Below are 20060 nucleotides of genomic sequence, written 5' to 3' on the forward strand. Positions count from 1 at the left end.
CAATGGGTTCTTAAACTGGACCAGAGGGCCGGAACAAAAGCAAGGATGGAGTGTTTGTGTGAACTAATATAAATTCAAAGTAAACATCATTACATAAAAGGGTACGGTCTTTTTTTTTTTTTTTTTTTTTTTTTTTTTTAGTTTTATTCATTTCAAACGGGCCATATCTCTGGCCCACGGGCCGTAGTTTGCCCACGGCTGCTCTAGACAATGATAGTTCCAACAGTTATGACTCAGTGACAAGAGCAATACAGTAGCAAGGCTGTTAGGAACTGAGAGACACATCTCAGGTTTAATACAGAGCTGGGCCGTGGGATTCACTCTCTGCTGTCCCTGACCCTCTCCGTGGGCAACAGTGAGGAAGGTCTCACCCATGTGCGCTTGTCTGACTTCTGAAGGGTAGCTTCTCATCTCCATTGCCTTCCACAGCTTCTCACTCTTCTCTGGCTGCCAGGCTCCACTCAGGCATCCAGGGAAGAGGACTCTGAGGAGCGGCACCCCTGCTCTCTGCTGTGCAGCGCAGATCTTGCAGTGGAGTCAGTCACTCAGGACCGGAACAGATCGCCAGCACGAGCATGCTACTTGTTTTATAACTGAGTGTCCTTTCCCTGAAACTTAGACTTCTCCAAAGCCTGCTCTATTTATAAGTACACGTGCACAATTTTTCATAGACAGCCTTAACTGAATTCACCTATCAGGTGAGGTGAAAGTCATTTCTCCTTTTATAGCTTTAAAGCATTCTCTTTGTGTGCCTCCTATATTATCATATATTACTTTACATGAGAGTTCTACAAAATGTCTTTTTCTTCTAATGGGTTAGAAGATCCTTGAAGGTAGAGATTATTTCTTTTGTGTATGAATATACCTTGAAGCTTCTTGTTGTGTGTCATGCACATAGTAGGTACTAATCACTATTTGATTACTTAATTAATATTACTTAAAATAATGTTATGATCAATGTAAGCCACTGTGTAGATAAATTGGACCATCCTTTTGTTCTGACTAATGACTGTAACTAACATAAAGATCCTATTTAAATTTCCGATTTATTAGTCCTTTTCACTGCATTCGCCTGGTGGTTTGCACTGGTCATTAACTGATATCGAACCATGAAACATTAGGGCAGACTTGATATAGTCAGCTTGCAGTCACATTTCCTGCCGGCCATACCTGGTGCGCCTGAGAGCCACTGAGTGGCTCCTCTAATGATACTGGAACACGGCAGTGAATGACAAATCGCTGGTGCCTGATACTATATGATTGGTAAATGACTGGTATGCACTTTATTTCCATCCCGCCAGGAAGGCTAGATTATTCTCAAACAGCAGATTGTCATCTGAAAATGCCAATATTTACTCTCTGTTGATCCAAGGTAACAATTCAGCAACATCATTGATATAAGACACTTATGATTTTTTACAAATCAATAACTCGTTAGGAAGAATGACTCAGTAAGGCACCCCATTAAAATGGAGTTGACCTTCTGGTCCAATAGGGTCAGTTTAACAAAGAATTTATTCACTGTCAGTCCTCCTTAGAGTCTGAATAGAACAGCCATTTTGTTTCATTTAGGCTCCCAAATTGATTTAGATTATTCTTAAGTCTCAGAACAGTTATACTATTTACAAACTGATGTTAATATAAAGATTCAAATAAAACCAAGAAATGTCTACTGAGTTCCTTGGGTGGCACTTCCATTTAATTCGCGCCTCTTCCTCTGTGGTGTTGCAAAGCCTGTTTTCTACTTTGGTGTCTGCTTCTCCCCCAGGTCTTAACACCCACCCCCCAGGTCTGTTTCCAGTTCTGGCCACGTCTTTGCTTGCTGGCCTCATATGTCTTTCTCTGTTTCCAGCCGGCATCACTGCCTGCCTGATGCTGTTTTCTGCTCTGTTGATTTTCTGCCAACCTTTGTGCGACAGGGCCCCAGGGCTCCGCTGATCCTATTTGTGGGCCTGCACACACTCTCTCCATCTCTGCTCTCGCTTCATTGCCTCCTCCTTTCAGGTGGCCTGCCCTCACCTCTGTGTGTAGCACCCAGGAGCCCCCCGCTGCCCCTGACCCTTCTGTCCCCTCTGTGCTACACTGCACAGCTGCACAGGCCGGTAAGCCAGGGGCTCCTTAACCCTGAGGCTGCCTCGGGGCTGGTGGGCAAGTCCTCTAAAGGTTGGACAAGGAAGAAAAAGAGAGAAAAGCGAGAGGGGATGATGAAAGAGACTGATGGAAAGACAGAAGTGGAAGTTAAAGAGGAGAGAATGGGCTGAGTAGGGCAGGAAGATGAAGGGCAGAGAGGATGGAGAGGTACAGGGAGGAGGAAGGGCTGGAGGGGAGCAAGGGGAGGTATTTACAGCCAGGACAGCTATTCCAGGCGCCATACAAAGGTTCTCTTCACCCCAGAGCCGGGTTTTCATGTGCATTTGCTAAACCTGGAGCTTCATGCACTTTGTACCATTGTGCTTTTGACTTCATTCTCTTGAGTCCTTTCTTGCCTACTTGCTCCCCAGCCTATATCCCACTGCAGGGCAACCCCCATGCTTCCTGCTTATTCCCAGCCCATTTCTTCCAGCCTCAGCAGGGGGGCTCTCTGCTTCCCTCTCACTCTGCATTCACAGCCAGCTCTCAAGAGTATATACATATGTCCTGTGAGTGTGGGACGCTCAATCTGAGGACCCTTCTGATCTAGGGATGGCCTTCATACTTGATTAGAGAGGGCAGGGGGAGGAAAAGTCAGACAGAAGAGTGATAAGTAAGAAACTTCTGGAGAGTTTCAGGGTTGAAATCTCCTAATATTCAGGGCCATGTTCTTGAAGGCAAGATCCCCTTCCTGTTTTTATGTGAGTAATGACATTTTGATATCCTTAACTCTTTTTGTTGTTGTTGTTAATCGTCACCCGAGGATATTTTCCCATTGCTTTTTAGAGAGAGTGGAAGGGTAGGGGAGAGACAGAGAGAGAAACATCGATGTGAGAGAGACACATCGATTAGGTGCCTCCCGTACATGCCTGACCAGGGCGTGGGATTGAGCCTGAAACCGAGGTACATGCACTTGACCAGAATCAAACCCAAGACCCTTCAGTCCAAGGGCCTGTGCTCTATCCACTGAACTAAACCGGCAAGGGCTCCTTGACTCGTACTAGTAATACTCAAAATGGCAGTGAGGATAATAGAGTCAATGTCATAAAGTAGGGATTTCAAATAGTGTTTATCCTATTCAAAGGCATTTGAAGGTGCTGTGTATAGATATAGTGAAAAGAATTCTGTGATTGATTAATAATGTCTGCTATAGCATGAGGATGTGGTCTGTGTGCCATGCATTTGTTCATCTGGTTTTAAAGTTTCCGTAAGAGCATTTGTTATTCTCTACAATATGTATTTTATAAATTTTGTTAGCCAGAGAGGAATGGTGTCTCTATGTTCAGAAATTCTAGGGAGTAATGATCCTTCATCATCACCTAATTCATTTTCTTCAGCTTTGGCACAGGTAACTTGGCTATAGGAAGGGAACAAATGTTAATAAGCAACAGATACACCTTTGCTCCATATTAACAAATATTCAATAACCAAATGCTTATCTTCTGCTATAAATGCAGGGCGCACAGTTCCTGATAACAGTACAAGAGGACACCTGCTGCTTGTTCTGATTGGGTTCTTTGTTTGTTGGTTTCAGCAAGGTCAAGTATCCTTTGGTGGAGTAATTCGGTTGGTGCTCATTAGAGAAGGTGAGGAGATTCCTCTGGCTTCTGTACCAGACATATTCTTGCTGTGATGCTGCATGCACGCATTTCCATAGTTTCAGAGCCGCAATGCCATTTAGATAGCTCTCAATTCACATAATTTGGAGAGTGAAGGTCAGAGAATATGACTTATTCAGGGCTTCACATTTCGTTTATAAGTCATCATTCTTTTTGCATATAAATAATTCACCTTTCTCTTTGCCCTCTCTTCTCTTTGCTCTTCTGTGAAGGCCACGGAGACCCTGCCCAGGCTGCCAGTCAGAGAGGGAGCCCTGTGTTTGCACATGGAGCCGTGATTGGCAGGTATCATTTCTGCGTCCCAGTCAGTGGGTGGGAATCATTAGGTAGAGCAGGTGAGAGCGGGGTGAGTAATGGGGCATCTTGCTAAGGACTTGGAAGCCAGGCAGATGAGGAGCAGGGGTGAGATCAGGGCCTTTTGCAGGAGCAAGATAAGGAGCCTTATGTGACTGCCTGGGTCAGAGCTGGGCTGCTCGTGCCCCCACAGCACATGCGCAGGCAGCGTTACAGATTGTCATCTCTGGGGCCTGTGGTAGAACCTTTTTAAAAATTCACTGCAAGAACGAAGCCAAACTGCTAGACAAGTCATTCTGTGCAGGAATCTTTTGTTAGCCAACTTCTCCCTGGTCGATGGTCTCATTGTTCAATGACAGGGTAGTAATATTCAGGCAGATCTTTAGGTCTAGTCTAGAATGTGCCTGAGAGTTAGGAGATCCTTGTCCTACTATAAAAAGGTGCTTCCGAACTGCCAAAATACTATGTAAATAATAGTTTTGCTCGGAGGCTGATGAGTAAGCGTCTGTGTTTTTCCTCACCTGTGATAGGGAAGCTTGGATTGGGGGGCCATCCCTTTCTAAATGTCCTACTGTGTGTTTCCATGGTACTTGTCTTCGTCTTGATTTAAACATACATTCCTACCTGCCCATGTTTTGTTTGGAGGCAAATCTAGCCATCTTATTTCTCATTGAGCAATTGGAGTTTGTTTCAGCCTGAACCTCCGGCGTTGTGTTCCGGGTGCCAGCCCCTTGCCTGGCCTACTATAGGTCTCAATGAACATTTGTTGACTCTGTGACCCCCCCCCTCCCGCCCCCAACCCACCCCAAGCAGGATGAGAAGAAGACTGTGCTAACTAAGCCTCAGAGATCCCAGTGGTCAAGGAGCAGTTGGACCCCTTGGCTAGAGACACATGCATTATCTTATTAATTCTCACACTAATGTAAGACTAGCTGTTATGACTCCTGTTGACAGCATTGAGCTTAAGAAGAAGTGGCCTGAAGTCTGTAAACGCTGGGACTGCAACCAGGGTCTCCGTGATGTGCAGACATTCTTGTCCCCATCGTACCAGGCCTGCTCCCAAGAGAGAGGAGCAGAGCCCCCCTGGCTGGCCAGGGAGAGGCCACTGGGTCCCTGGCAACTGAAATGACAGGGAAGAGCAGAAGGGAACTGCTGGTGAATTGCCTCTTAAAAATATGTAGCAGCCCAACAGAGCAGCCTTGAGGTGCTTTGATTTTTATTATTAATACATATTTTTTTATGTTTGCTGTAGTTATCTGAGCCCTTTCGGATGGGCACCATGTGGGTCCTTCATCATTTTTTCATGTTGATTCTGAGGCTGTCCCCAATAGTTCTCTGAAGAAACTGAAGTAAGGTCAACTTGTTCAAATACTTACATAGGACTTTAGGACGTATTGTAGCCATGTTAAAAGTGTCAGAAAACACTCAGACTTTTATTAATGCTGCTATACTTCATTCTCTGAGGAACTGTGTGGAAACTCTAACATGAATTTGTATTCCAGGGCGATCTGTTCAGATTCTTTTTGTCTACATGAATTTGTTCTGGTGTTTCTACTTTGGTATTTATTCCTTAGAACTAAATAAGCCCTAATATCATTGATTAATAGAAACTATGTCAGTAAGTGAAGCACTATACAAATATTTAAATGAATCACAATGAAGGTGGGTACATCTAGAAACTTACTATATAGCTTACACTTGGTAATCAATAGACCTTTCCAACTACTCTCATCATGAGGTGCACAATGGTTTAATATGAACAAATTAGTAGGGGAGTGGAAGTGAGTATAGTTTTGATGCAAGTGAATAAAACTCATATGCATAAATATAATTAAGATAATAATGCATTTTATTTACTTGTGTGGTGTCTAGCTACAGCTGCATTCTCGCTGATGTGTAATAAAATTAAAGCATCTGATTAGCTGGCTAGAGACAGATCACATGATAGGAACAATTAAAATCATGTAGAACAATGTATTCAATCAGTGTGCTGTTCCTTCTACACACAATGTCTTGGAGTAAGGTTCTTTATCAGACACGTTTGCTTTGAGTGTGCAGCACAGCCCTGTGATAGCAAGAACTCTGGGCTGGATACAAGGAAAGCTGGAAGCTTTTCCCTGCGTGGCACCCCAGAAAAGGGACCTTGGAAGCATGTTCCAGCTGAGGGCACCACATAAAGAGGGGTGCACAGGTGGAATGAATGGGTGTGTTATATGTGGGGCTGGGTGGTACCTCCCTGAGCTGAGTGGACAGAATTGTGAACAATAATTTTTCCATCAGAAGCAAAAGGTTGAACTGCACACAGAGGGAATAGGGAGCTGTAGGCAGTACCAGGATAAAGACAGTGCTGGTGGGATTTTTGGATTAGTGATGGTGGATATGTTAATGTCTCCACAAATAGGAAGGCTGGAGTCCACACGCCTGTCAGGTGGAGTGCTGTTTTCTTTTGAGGGGGTTGGGGAGTGGAATCTAATCATGCATCAGTCCCCAATGTGGCATGATCGTCCCTTCCACAGCTTTTGCCATATTGATGTTTGACCTTTATATGGTGTTGATGTATATATACATTGGATATATTTAATATATCTTTGAATCACTTTTAAAATATAAATGTGTTTTTAAACAAAACCCTGTCACCATTTAAAATGGTAAAGAAAAGAGAAACAGAAAAATACTCAGTGAAAATAAATTATCACAAATTAACCCAAGGTACATGCTGATTCCTGATATGGCGCTGGACCTGAGGCCTGGTCTCCCTTTCCTGAAAGGGGAGCTGTCCGAGTGTTAGGCAGCTGGTTCCGATATGCCACACCACATTGAGACTTTCTCCTTGATAGAATACATTTTGCGTTGCACGAGTCAGTGATATTTAATGCTACCTCTCTGAGGTGCCCGAGTCCTCTCCTGTGTGTCTGTAGTGGTGTGTGCCCCCCCCCCCCCCGTAGGGCCCAACTGTCCATTGAGACCATCCCTGCCCAGTGGTAGGTGGCAAGGCTCATGTTAAAACCCTACTGTTCATTAATTGTATCATATCTTGATTTTACCTTCTCTTAGCCAGAGCATAGGAATATTTTTAAAGAAGTTACGACAAAGTACCTGCCCCCAGCCAGAGCTGCTGGGTGGGCAAGCCTGTTAAATTCTGAGGGTCAGCATTCCGTTGTCTGGCCTAGGCTCTTTCTTGCTCTTCTCTCTCGGAAGCAAGCCAGCCTGCAGGGCCAGGTCTGCTCTCTCCTCCAGAGAGGTTCCATCCGGGCAGCCGTGGGCCCACATTTTTAAGGAGAGGGCTAAGGTGACAGACTCCAACACACTTTATCTATTTCAGGACCTTCCTCTCCCTCCCAGGGCGTAGGAACAAGTTCGACAAGTCATGGGAGAACATTCCAGCAGGAACAGGAAAAATCAGCTGAACCTCTGGGTGCTTCCCGGGTGGATTGATGCCATACCGACCTCTGGCCTAGAGGTCAAATGATTGAATTCACAAAATTTTAGTAGTTCCCAGATAACATGAATGATAAAACATATCAACAATGTAATAAGAGCTATTGGAGAATTTTAAAAGAAAATCTGCATTGCATATGCACATTCATTAAAAAGGATCCTCATTAATGAAATATTCAAATGTGAAGAAAGATGGTTATTTTAGAATTAAAAAACAAACTTTCATGCCCCATTCCTTTAGAGTCTCATCTATTCATTTGTCCCTCAAATATTTGGCCTTGGCCCCTCTGTTTATGTGATTCTGCACATCATTTGGGATTTATTCTTTCTTTGTATGATGCATTTTTTCATTAGCAAAGAATATATAAATCTGGTTTGTGGCATTGTGATGGTGCATGAGCTTTGATATTGTTATGATGATATTGGTCGGGCCTGGTTCCTAATTGGCCCAACTACTCTTCTTTCTGGAGACCGTGCATACATGTGCGCATGTGCGCACACACACACACACACAGGCACACATGCACACATGTGCACAGGAGGCCTAAGGAAACAACATCACCTGCTGCCTAGGTCTTGGCACACATGTGGAAGCTGGGTGACGAGGACTGGACCTTTGTGGATGCTGTTACCTGCACTAAAGTGACTTCAGTGGCCTGGGTCCAGAGCAGGCTGGCTACTTCTCTTCTGCCCTGAGAATCACATCTCACCTGAGCAGCAGGGGGGGCAGTGCACCCAGAGCACCTAGAGCCCTGGAGGAAATGCACAAAGAGAAGGGGCCTGCTGACCCCTGGCTAGCGGTGTCCAGATTCCTGGCCTCAATATGCTCAGGCTGGGAATTGTCCTTGGGGCTCCTGGGCCCTGGAACCAGGAGCAAAATGAGAGAGACTGAGGGAGAGAGAGAGAGAGCAGACAGGAGAGAAGTTGGGTATCTCGCTGTGCACCTCTGAATGCTCTGTCCAAGCAGCACAGTCTGGAACGGGATTACTCATCTTTAATCCTCACTCATTGGGAGAAGGTATCAAGGGGAAGGAGGCAGGAGGAGGGGAAACCTCCTGAGTCTTGGGCTGGAAGTTCAGTGGAGAATAGGCACTCTCCTCTGTCCATTCTTTCTGTTTCTCCTGATTTTCATGGAGACTCAGGTTTCCCATCTACTGCTCAAGCACAGATATATTTTTATAATCAAATGCTTTCCTAAAGTAGTGAAAGGAATATGGAATCATGCATGTGCAGTTAGAATGGATATTAGGATGGGAATAGGGAATAATTAAATGGGGGAGGAGTGATTTTGGTCTGTTTGCAAATGTTGAAGACATGTTGTTTACAGTTTAGGAAATTGTAGTCCTGGCAACATTTACTCGGTGCCCAGTGAATGTCCAACACCCCCGCTACCTCAATTAACAATAATCAATCTCTATTATCCTGATGAGTAGCTCTGAAAATAACCACCAATTATCCCAACTTCAGTAGAGAAGATAATATTCTTGTAATTGGGGGCAGCCTGAAGAGGAATACAGAGATATTTGTAGATATATGGTAAGAAGGCCTTCTGCTTCCTCAAAAAAGCACTCTGCTGTTCCCCAACCCTTGCAGACAATCAACATGAAACTGCTGTCTTTCAAAGAAGGCATTTAAGAAGTACCTTCTTATATTCCCAAGACCCCATGAAAACGATTAAGATGCCCATCAACAAATCCCAGTCTCCCTCTTGTGTGGCTGGGGGTTTACATCATGTTAGAAAAGAAGCTGGTTGTTCCCAACCTGAGAAAAAATGACATGGCTTTGTGGTTATTGGTGGCTACATACTGTCCTCAGATACTAAATTGGTTGTCATATAGAAGGGAACTAAAATTTGTTCTTTCTAGTTCCTGTCTAGTTTCTATCACCCTTGTAATAGAGAAACTTATTTTAACTCAAATCAATGGCATTGTGGCAAATGCAGAGGTCTACCATTGACATAGTCAAAAAGTAGTTATAGTCCCCTTAGTGGAAGGATTCAAACAGAATTAACATTCTTTGGAACAGGTAACAGATACCATCTTGAGCAAATATAAGTTTAAATGGAATTTATTTGAAGGCTATCAAGGAATTAATGAAATCAGATGGAGGTCAAAGGACAAGACTTAGAAAGGGGAAAGGAATCAGAATGGTGTCTACTAGGCTATTGTGGCGCCATTGAAGTAAGGAATGGATGACTGAGTGGTGTATCACCCTACTTGGGACTTGAGGTTCTGGAAGAGAAGGGCCAGTTGGCTGACTTAGGTCACCATTCGCTCATACAGAGGGGGGACAATGGACCATCTACAGAGGTCTCCAGGGATCCCTTCAATTGGGTAGAATGATAGGGAACCCCATTTACTAACCTACAAAGACTGCCTGCAATAGGGAAAATCCTGCAGAAAGGAATCATGGCACTGTTCCAAAAAGGAAATAGAAGTAGGGGCTGAGGAGCCAAAAATTAACCAGCAAAGATCATTACAGAGATGGACAGAACATCCATTTAATACCATAAAGGAGGATTTTCATTGGGTAGAGAATTAGGTAGAAAGGCTTAGTCCCTCTGGCTCCAGTAACATTCATTGGCCAATGACTATATTTTCTGAGAGATTGGGGCTTGGTCCTCTATAAAGGTAGCCAGGTAAACTTAACATTCTCTTGTTTCAGGATTCTCTCTAGGATTGGTTTCCCTTTGGAGTTTTTTTATCTGTGATAGAGTGATCAAATGCTATGTCTTATAAAAAGGTTGACATGCCCAAAGGCTTGAAATTCCTTATCAGTTTCTCTTTCCTTCTTTCCCATCCCCTTTGATAATCAGTATCTAAAGTCTTCATCAGGCAAATTCCTCAAGCTCCCCTAGGCAAATAGTCACCCCTTTACCATGTTCCGATAGTATCCCCTGTACACACCTCTAGCAGAACATACATCAAAATTGTATACTCTATTGTTTCCACCATTGGACAGAGAGATCCTTGATGCAGGAAACTTGTCGTTTATTGCCATAGATTTAACACGTAGCACAGATGCAGTGAGATGAACAAATTGAAAGATGAATAAAGGAATAGTGAACAGAGGCCTCACAGAGTTGGGTTCTGCTCTCTGCCTTCTCAAAGAAGTCCTAATCCAGATGCTTCTTGGTCCTGAGCAGTGTATTTGATCTCCTGGTATGTGTCAGGTGGAACCTTTCTCTGAGAAGCTGAAAGCATTTTACTCTATTGATTTGTTCTCAGCAGAGCTGAGCTGTGAGTGGTAAGTAGGCATTTGTTTCTATTATGACTGTCAATAGTATGATTTCAAATCACTTTTATCACAGTGGTTTCAAGAGATCACACTTTTAATTTACAAAGGCAGCTCCCTAGAACTGAACCAAACCAAACCATATTAAGCTACATAGACTAAGCTTTTAGTTTTATGGACATTATTATAGGGAAAATCATCTTCCTTTCTTGTTTAGATTGTGTGTGTGTGTGTGTGTGTGTGTGTGTATACACAATCCTTAATTTAGATACAAACAAAAATATACACATAAGCATAAAAATCATTTAAAAAAGGAACCATTCCAACTAGAGTGCTTTAGAGAAGAGAGAAAGTACAAGCAGACAGGGAAGTCTGAATAAGTCAGAGAGCTCTTGTTTCAAATAGACTGTCGATAGGTCACGTATCCTCTGAATACTCTTCCTCCTGGTAGGTTGTGTGAGCTGTGAAATGGGGATGATAATAACAGAATGTAATTCCTAGGATTGTTGTGAGGATTACATGAACCTACTGTTCTTGGTTAGCGCTCTCCTCTGCATAGGTCCAGACCTCCTGGGCAATAGTAGGGGAGGGGGAGTGAGCAGAGACCTCTCAGTGACATGGCTGGTCACATGATCATGCGCCTCCTTGTCTCCTGCTCCGTGTTGTGTCCTATGTAGAGGATAAGACAGTGAGTGGAATGGGGCTGTGTACATCTGTGTAGTTTGCTTTACACTGACTTGGTCAGAGCTGACAAGAGAAGCAGCATTCAGAATAGGTGTTACTCTTGAACATGTCATTTTGACCTGACCCTTTCATACTTAAACCAAATCCTCCCCCTTCAGGATTTAATTATTTGTGGCAAAAACACATCTCCAGCTTCTCTAGATCATGACCCTGATGGTGTGGACTCTGTCTGTGGGCCTACCTCTAATTACTATCCTCTTCATTAGCATGTGGTTTTATTTCATTCTAGTGGTTGGAATCCTGTTTCCAGGACAACCAGAAGTTGGCCAAGGTCTTTGTATCTAAATAGTCTGAATCCTACTATAGTCTTAATTCCCCTCATGTTTGTGGTCAAAGTATTCAATCAGTTCCATGATTCTGCCAGTTTTTTCTCCTTTCATTTTCTCTCTGCACAAGGTCAGGCTTGCCTGTGCAGTTCTCTAAATATACTAAAGTAAACCTTGCATTTCTAAAGCTAACCTTGATGGCTTTCTCTTCTCCTACTCAATGGGTGCCCATTGTGATCAGGATATCCCACTGAAAAGTGTTGGTACAAATCACTCAAAACAGTGCTTAGCACATAGTAGGCTTTCAGTAAATCTGAACTGCTATTACTCTCTCATTGTTATTACTCATACCACATTACAGTTATTCTGAGGATTAAATGGTAAAATATACACCAAGTATGTTAGCACACTGCCGGGCACATTGTGGGCACTCACTAAATGTTAGGTACTACTAATGAAAGCAGCAGAAGCCAGGGATTTATTGAAGAAAATGAACCACAGCCCCTTCTAGGGTAATTGCCTTGGCTCCATTCTACGCATTCTTACATACCCTTCCCTGCTGCTCGTGTGCTTTGCAGTGAGGTGTGTTTTTAGTATGATGCCTCATCATCTGGGGGTACATCAACAAATTCACTTATGCTCAGTTACCAAGTCAGAAAAGTAGTGTCATATTTTATGTATTCATTTTAGAGTGATGATAGTATGTTTTTACAAGTGGCTTATGCTATCATTAAATCTATAAGCAATATCAAGTAACACATCCCCCTAAATTCCACCACCCAGAAATTTCCACTGTGAACAATTGAAGAGCATCATTATAAGTATCTCTTAATGTACCTGTACAGATAGGAAGGTAGAAAAATAGACAGGCAGTAAGAATTAACCTTGTAAGAATTGGGCTAACTCCAAGACCATAATATACCTGCTTTATAAATAGAGGCACTAAATTGAATTTTACCTGAATTTGACAGGAGAAAAATTAACTGAATTGACACTCAAGAAATTGTTGAACTTCGAATATGTATTTTTTTTTAGTTCTTAAAAGACAAAGCTCTTTATCCCTAAAAGACCCTTCTAAAGGTTAAGGAAAAAAGACAGAACCCGAATTTATTAAAAAGTTGGATTCCTTTTGATTTTTTGACTGTATCAGTTTTAGATGTTATCACTTACCAGGAAAGATTGCATGATGGGTTTCTCTTATGTCTTTCAACCTCCTCTCTCGCTACTTTCCAGTTTTGTTGCTTGCATTATATTTACTCTGATAGGTTTATAACATCATCATTGTTCCGCAAATGTAATTCTCCTATTTGTTCAGTTCTAGTTCTATTTCTGTTTGGACCCAGCATTCATTACTAGTCCTTCCACCGTGGGTTCTACATCCCAGGGTTATTTATTTTTGCTTATCCCTTGGTTGGATAACTTTTATCATCAAACATTTTTTTCCCAAGAAAATCTCAAGAGGGTTATTTTCTGAGATTTTTTTTCTTTGAGAATATCTTCCTATTGCCTTTATTCTTGAGTAACAAGTCAACTGACAGGGCGTTCTTGGGTCCCCTTCCTTTCCTCCCGAGGCTCGCAGACTGCTACATGGTGTCAGAGGCTGGAGTTGCTATGGAAAGTGTGAGGTCAGGCTGATCCTTTTTCCCTGTTGGACTTGACTTGCTTCCTTCTTGTTGGATGCCCAAACAACTCTAGTTTCATCATGGATGTGTAATCGGTAATTAAGATGTCAATGCTGATGTTACATTTTTTTTCTCAATGTGATGTATTGTTTTAATATATGCACTCGGTTCTTTCTCCTTCAGTGAAATGTGTTGTGTGATAACCCAGTGTTTCTGTTTCTGGTGCTTTGTCTCAGGGCACACCAGTTATTCCTCTGCTGGGTCGCTTTAACTGTCTTCTGAATGAATACTGCTTCTGTTTGCTTTAGTAAGTTCCTTGCCTTTTTCTTATGTATTCCTTATAACTACTTTGAGTTTTTCCATCATTCTGTTAACTTGGTTTTTAGTTTCAATTTTTTTTTCTGTTTGTTTTTAACTTATTTATTAGACCTTCAATGTTACATAATATTTTTCAGAGTGTTTCCTTAAATCTGGGATTTCCTTTTATCTTCTCGACTTTGAGCTCTTATTCAATGTTCTTATTAATTTTTTTTTAATATTGGAAAGCACTCGGGGGGATTTGTTTCTGTTCCTTGGGCTTCTTTTCTTCCCAGTGAGCTCTTTACTGTCCTTTGCACTGTGTTCCTCTCCTTCTCCACCTTCGCACCCCCACTTCAGGTGGTCTGTCTGCCTTTCCTGTTCACCTTGCTGACTCCTAAGATGCGTGTTTCTGTTGTTGTTGTTGTTTTCTGAACTGGTGTGAGTGACCTCCCTTGATCCATTTTCAGGTTATTTGAGATGAGTTTCCTTCCCTATTCTGAGCCCATTCTGAGCCGTAGTCTGAGGCCTGGATGCTGTTTTCTACCTACTTTTCTACAGATGACTGACTTTCCCAGTGTGGTCCTGGGACCAGCAGCATCAGTTCATGAAGGGAATTCTTGGACCCCCCCACCTCAACCTTCTTAAGTCAGAAACTCTGGAGATGAGGCCCAGCAGTCATGTATTTCCTAAGCCTTCCAGGTGATCCTGGTGCATCTAAAAATTTGAAAGTCACTACAGTAACATGGTGGTGCCGTGGGCCTGGAAAACTGGGATGAAGCTGAGTGCGGATCCTGCGGGGGGACCTGAGCCTGCTTGGTCTTGTGAGATCCTATGAAACATCCTCCTCAGTGGGCCTGATCCTCACCAGGTGTTCCACATCTTTGGACTTTAAACCACACCTTCACATGGCATGCTGCTCTGGAAATCAGCCAGCCCTAGTGGCCCTTCCTGTTTCTGTCACTGGGTGTCATTAACTGTTGTTCCCGTTGTCCCTGCACAAGGACACCTGGCTCAGGGGGCTTGAGTGGGGACTAAATTCCAGCCTGCTCTGCGCTAACAGTGCGTGGAGCAGGGCTGCGCCAGGCCCGGGAGGGAATGGGTTTCTAACTGATTTGCCAGAGGGGCAGCTGTTCATCCCAGGAACCTCTTCAGTGTGGATGGAGGTCCTGGTAAGGTCTTACAGTGACATGTAGGAGCGTCTGTACATCTGTATTCCTTGAATTTGTCCAGTTCTGTCCAATCATTCTCCTTCCCTCAGTCCATGCCTATACATTTTAGGATATTGTTGATAACTCTCAGGATTCTTCTACTTTCTTTCTTTAGTGCTGCTTCTGGCTGTGTGTAGGGGCTGGGGTAGGGAGATTTAATAAGGTTGACTTTACTCTCTTTTTTTATCTTTATTGTTTAAAAAACTTCTAGCTTAAGCTCATACCACTTTGCTGGTTTTATAGATGCTGGTAATATTTTAACCTTTAAAAAATGCTTATCATTTCTTTACTATTGTTTGTTAATTTGTTATTGGGGGGGGGTATGTGATTCTGTGTTCCTCGTTCACCTGGTAACACACAACAAATGCCTTAATTTTTTAAATAAAATAATGGAAACGATTTTTTTCTACTTAGTTTTTTACCAGTTAGATTTCCTTGGTTGCACACAGTTGTATACTTTGAATAACTTGGGCAGGAGAAAAAGTGAGGTTTGAGAGGACGCTGGGTAGTGCATGGAGTTAAGGAGCGTCCGGAAGAAGAGCTGGCAGGATGACGTGTGGACATTGGGAAGGCCCTGGTCCTGAGCTTTCTGAGCTCTGGGTACCTGCTGGGCTTGCGGCGGGAATGGCAGCCCTGTTGGTGCCCAGAGGAAGGGCTGTTCTCTTAGCGCAGTGGTTCTCCACAGGAGTGAGTTGCCCCCTCTCCACCCACCAACCCGGGACATTGAGCAGTGTCAGGAGAGCAATGTCCCAGCTGCAGAGATGGTGCTACTGGCATCCAGCGAGTTGAGGACTTAAACATCTACAATGACAGGACAGTCTCCGCCACAAACTTACCTGATCCCAAAGTGCCCACTGGCTGAGGCGGAGAAACTCCATCCCAAGGAGGGAGTTCAGGTGGGCAAGAACAATAGCTGCCCGTTATACTTTCAGTGGGCACATGAGCTTCCGTGGTAATCCAGGATGGGTGGGTATATCCTGGTTTATTCAGACTTGGAGTACTGAGCCCCCACACTCTCCCCTTTTTTCCCCCAAATTGCCTTTTTTAACTGAAAAATTAAACTTTTTACTTTCTTAGAGGCATACTCACTGAGAAATTGTCTTACCCTTGCACCAACACCCAGAAGTCAATTTTAATGGACTAAATGAAGTCATGTTAATCTTCCACTTAATGGTTAAGTTTGTTTGTAACTGATGAGGTTTGTGAAATTAGATTCCTACATAATGGTTACCATAGGAACCATAGACCACATTGATTTGGTAATAAATAAAAGTTTTAGCTCAGTACTCAAAAGATCTTATCTTTGAGCCTCCCATCCTTTGTGCAAAAGTAGCAGGTAAGAAGCACCTTTTGTTTTCTTAATTAATTGGGAGTTGCAGGTGTCCCCGTTGTTTGTCACTGGCAACTAACCACGTGACTGTGCACGAGTCAATCTCTAGACTGCGGTGTCAGCAGCAGGCATATTCTGGGTGGGCGGGGAGGAAGGATGAGCTCCTTTCTGCCCTAACACTGTGGGGGTATGCCATGTAAGTCACGTGGACTGGCTGGGCCCTCGCTTTTGCACAGCTGAGGGCAGGGGCAGTTTCTGTTTTGGATGGCTCTCTAAGTTTTCCGTAGATACCCCAGTGCCAACCTTCAATGTAACTTCTCTTTTGCCAGTATGCCCATAGCAAGATGCAATGCAACAGTGCAATTAATGTATTTCAACAGATTTGAAATGAACTTTCTCTAAACAGAGGGAAAATGAGAACTTTTCAAGGGAAATCCCTGGGCAGAGCACATCTGTCGGTGCCCTGGTGGCACTGGACCAGCTTCATCAGACCCATCAGCAGCTCTTTTCAAACAAGAACAGTGTGTTTGCAAATGGCGAACAACCATGTTTGAACCTCACCAACTTCGCTCAGTTATGAGGAAATGTCACTGTCCACTCCAATGCTTCAAATTATCCTGACCGCAAGTTCTTAAAAAAATCAGACTCGGAAGCTTGATCCTTTGAAAAGGCATTGAACTCCATAGGAGTTCCTTTCTGAGATCTGGGAGCAAAGCAGAATGTGGCAGCGTTTCTCAGTGTTGACAGCGTGCACAGATGCTTATCTTTATTACTTGCTAGCAGTTTGGTGTGTCATTATTTAAAGTTGATTTTACTTCTAATTAAACATTTCAAATGCATTTGCATTTTTTTGCCCTTGTGACAAGATGGAAGATTAAGTAACTTTTGTTGCCCAGTGGAATTATCTATGCTCAAAAACTCTACCCAAATTAATTTCTGTTGGCAAAATACATTTTTAAATATTATAACTATTCATTTTGGGAAAATTAATGTTCCCTGTGAATGAATATTTTAACCAAAATGTGGTAAGTTTATTAATAAGCCTGAAAGGGGAGAAAATACAACTTAAAACCTTGTCGACATTTTGCTTGATGGTTACCTTTCATGTCAGTAATTATTTCTGGGATTTCTAAGCAAAACACACATTTACTCAATTGCTATCCATTAATCTGGAAAATGTCCTTCTTTAAATTGTTCAAAAAATTCCACATCTAATTGTTCTGAATACTAAATCCCTATATACTCCGCAATGTGAAGGCTAGAATTAAATCTCTACTGTATAAATTGGATGGTAGGTGCTTGTCATATATATCTTTCCAGACCTTTTTAAGTTTAAGATGAAATGATGATCTAAACATCCTTAGCTCTAATGCCGCTTTCTCTATGACACCTTCCCTACACCACCAGCCATGGACACTCCTTTACATCGTACCTCTGTGTATTCCTTCTTTCTTCGTCTCTGGCTATCAGGGTTTTGCTTATTCCTCTCACCTACTAGACTGGAGCTCTTGGCTCAATGTCTCTTGGTTGTTTTAGCTTCTTCACATACACACTGTGTAGCTTGGTCTTTTGGAACTTCAAAACGGCCTTCTCATGAAGCAAAAAGGATGAAGCTTTGCTGCGTGGATAACAGCTCCATTAGCTTCCATTCCAACTGCATTAGCAGAGGGGCTAATCCCCGTCATTTCCTTGATGTTGGAAACAGGATTTATGCTTAACTTTGATCCTCATAGAATCTAATCCCTCATGTCATGAAGGAAGAGCTGGATATTTCTTTGGATGGCGATTATTTCCTTACATGACTCCCTTGGAAAGGGGGTGTAGACATGATTAAAAGCAGATAAGGGCCCTTGAATTTTAAAGACCAGAGTTCAAGTTCTGGTTCTGCCGATTTCTTACTTTGAGTAAGCGATTGGAGCTCCAGTTTCTTATCTAGAAAATAACAATGCCACTCTCCTACATGTTCTAGTGATTAAACATTGAGTGCATGTTAGCTGTTATACACATAATTTCATAATAATAGTTCTCACTACTGTTATTGGGAGTCAGTGAAAGTGTCTAGGACTCTGGGAAAGAGACTTGTGAGAAAAATCTTTCTCCTCGCCCTTACCCCCCTTATCTTTGTTGTCAGAAGTTGACTTTGACTGTTTTCTATGCACTTGCCCCTATTTTCCATCACTCCTGCAGTGTTTTCCACCTTTCCTCCCAGAATAGACCTCCCATCTCCATGAGCAAAGGGCACGAGGTGAGAAAGGTGAAATAACTTCAGAATCAGCATCTTTGTACAGAACTGACAACACCAGAAATATCTGGTATTTGAGTTTGAGATCATCCAGATAATCCTAAACACTGTTTTAAACTGAAATACCTGAAATCAAATAGAGTAGAAACTTCATAGGGGAATAATACTGATACCTGTTTTTCCATTATTAAGATCCATAGAATTTAAGTCTCATCTCTTGATGATGATGATGATAAGAGCCATCTTGCTGGGTATTATGCTATGAGGTGGGAACTGTTATTTAAACTATCATTTACACTCACGCTACTGGTGGCCAGACTCTAGAGGCCATACCTGTTATGTGTCTGGTTCTATTCTTAGACTTGGACATGCACAAATAGATAAGACTTAGTCTTTACCTGCAAGGAGCTTACAGACTAAGGGAAAAGTAGAATGCAGCGGTGCAGATGTCCTTACTGTGAGGCTGCGTAGGAAATGGCTGCAGTTGTGATTCAAACACCAAGTACAGCAGACGACTCCATCTGGTCTGTTTCCGGGAACCAGCAGAAAATGGCAATGGGCATGGGTTTGGAGACTAGGTCCAATTTTCATTGCAGAGGAGCCTGGGGGCTGGGAGAGGGGATTGGGCAGAGTAGCATGAGCAAGGAATAGCTGCCTGAAGAAGGATGGTCCGGAAGGAGAGCTTGGGGCCAGAAAAGCCGGAGTTTGGAGGAAGTCAAGGTGGCCCCAAAGAGCATGTGGCCTGTGAGGCTGAGGGAAGGCATGCAGCCGGGGCTGGGGCCTCGTCAGTTCTACGGGAACGACACAGGGAAGATGCCAACATTGCATTTGGCTGAAGAGACCATGGAAACTGGATGTTCAGAAGATTCTTCCAAGAATTTCTGTGGATGGTAATTAAGAGTTGGGCATGGGTGAACACACTGTTGTTTGTGAGAAAGAGGAAACATGAGAGACCTGGAAACATGAATCACTAGAAAGGAAGCATTGAAGACAAAACGGAAAGAAGAGAGTTTTCCTGAGTGATAGATGATCAAGGGGTGGGAAGTGTTTTACCATAAGTGGGATTTGAATGCTTAACTATAGACTGTGCCATGAAGGAAAATATGTTTTGGACAGAAACACTTAGTGACACTCGATATTCTTCCCTTTAAGACATGGCTCACTGAATTTGCCAGAGCCCAGGATAGAGAAGACAGCAGCTAACATGGTGCCATTCTCCTGGGCAGTGGCTTTCTCCCTGCTGAGGCTTCCCTCTCCTCGGATTTCTCTTCTCTCGGCTTAGCTTTGTCCGCTCCACTGTCTTGGTTCCTGCCACTTCTGACCCCTCCGTTGGTTGTTAATGGCTTCTGGCTTTTTTTTTTTTTAATTCTCTTGTTTCCAGATCTTGGCTGCCCGGTTTGGGCTCAAAGTGTAATGCAGGTGAATCCATCTGTAATGATCCCTCTGATGAGGCCAGGTCTCTGTTTCCCTATCCCGTCCCCAGGGCAGGCTCCCTGCTCTTAGCCCCACGTGTGCCCTGTGACTGTTCCTTTGCTGTGCATGGAATCTGTGGGACCTAGGAAAGGACACGAAGACTGCAACAGAACTTCCAGGAAGGAAGCGGAGAAAAATTAAACAAGAATAGAGCTGGGGT

General features: G+C 43.1%; 1 protein-coding gene across 2 annotated transcripts in view; it reads left to right on the forward strand.

The window, feature by feature from the left end:
• FHIT (fragile histidine triad diadenosine triphosphatase) overlaps positions 1 to 20060 on the forward strand; it is a 1351032-nt gene that overhangs the window by 534454 nt on the left and 796518 nt on the right. The window contains exon 1 of one of the 2 annotated variants that reach the window (XM_059662897.1): positions 14666 to 14816. The exons of the other annotated variant lie outside the window; for it this stretch is intronic. The gene's annotated coding sequence lies outside the window, so the exon portion shown is untranslated. Of the gene's footprint in view, positions 1 to 14665; positions 14817 to 20060 lie in introns of those variants that run through there. 2 annotated transcript variants of the gene reach the window in all.

This window comes from Myotis daubentonii, chromosome 14 (genome assembly GCF_963259705.1).
Source record: "Myotis daubentonii chromosome 14, mMyoDau2.1, whole genome shotgun sequence".
In the NCBI taxonomy this organism is placed as follows: domain Eukaryota; kingdom Metazoa; phylum Chordata; class Mammalia; order Chiroptera; family Vespertilionidae; genus Myotis; species Myotis daubentonii.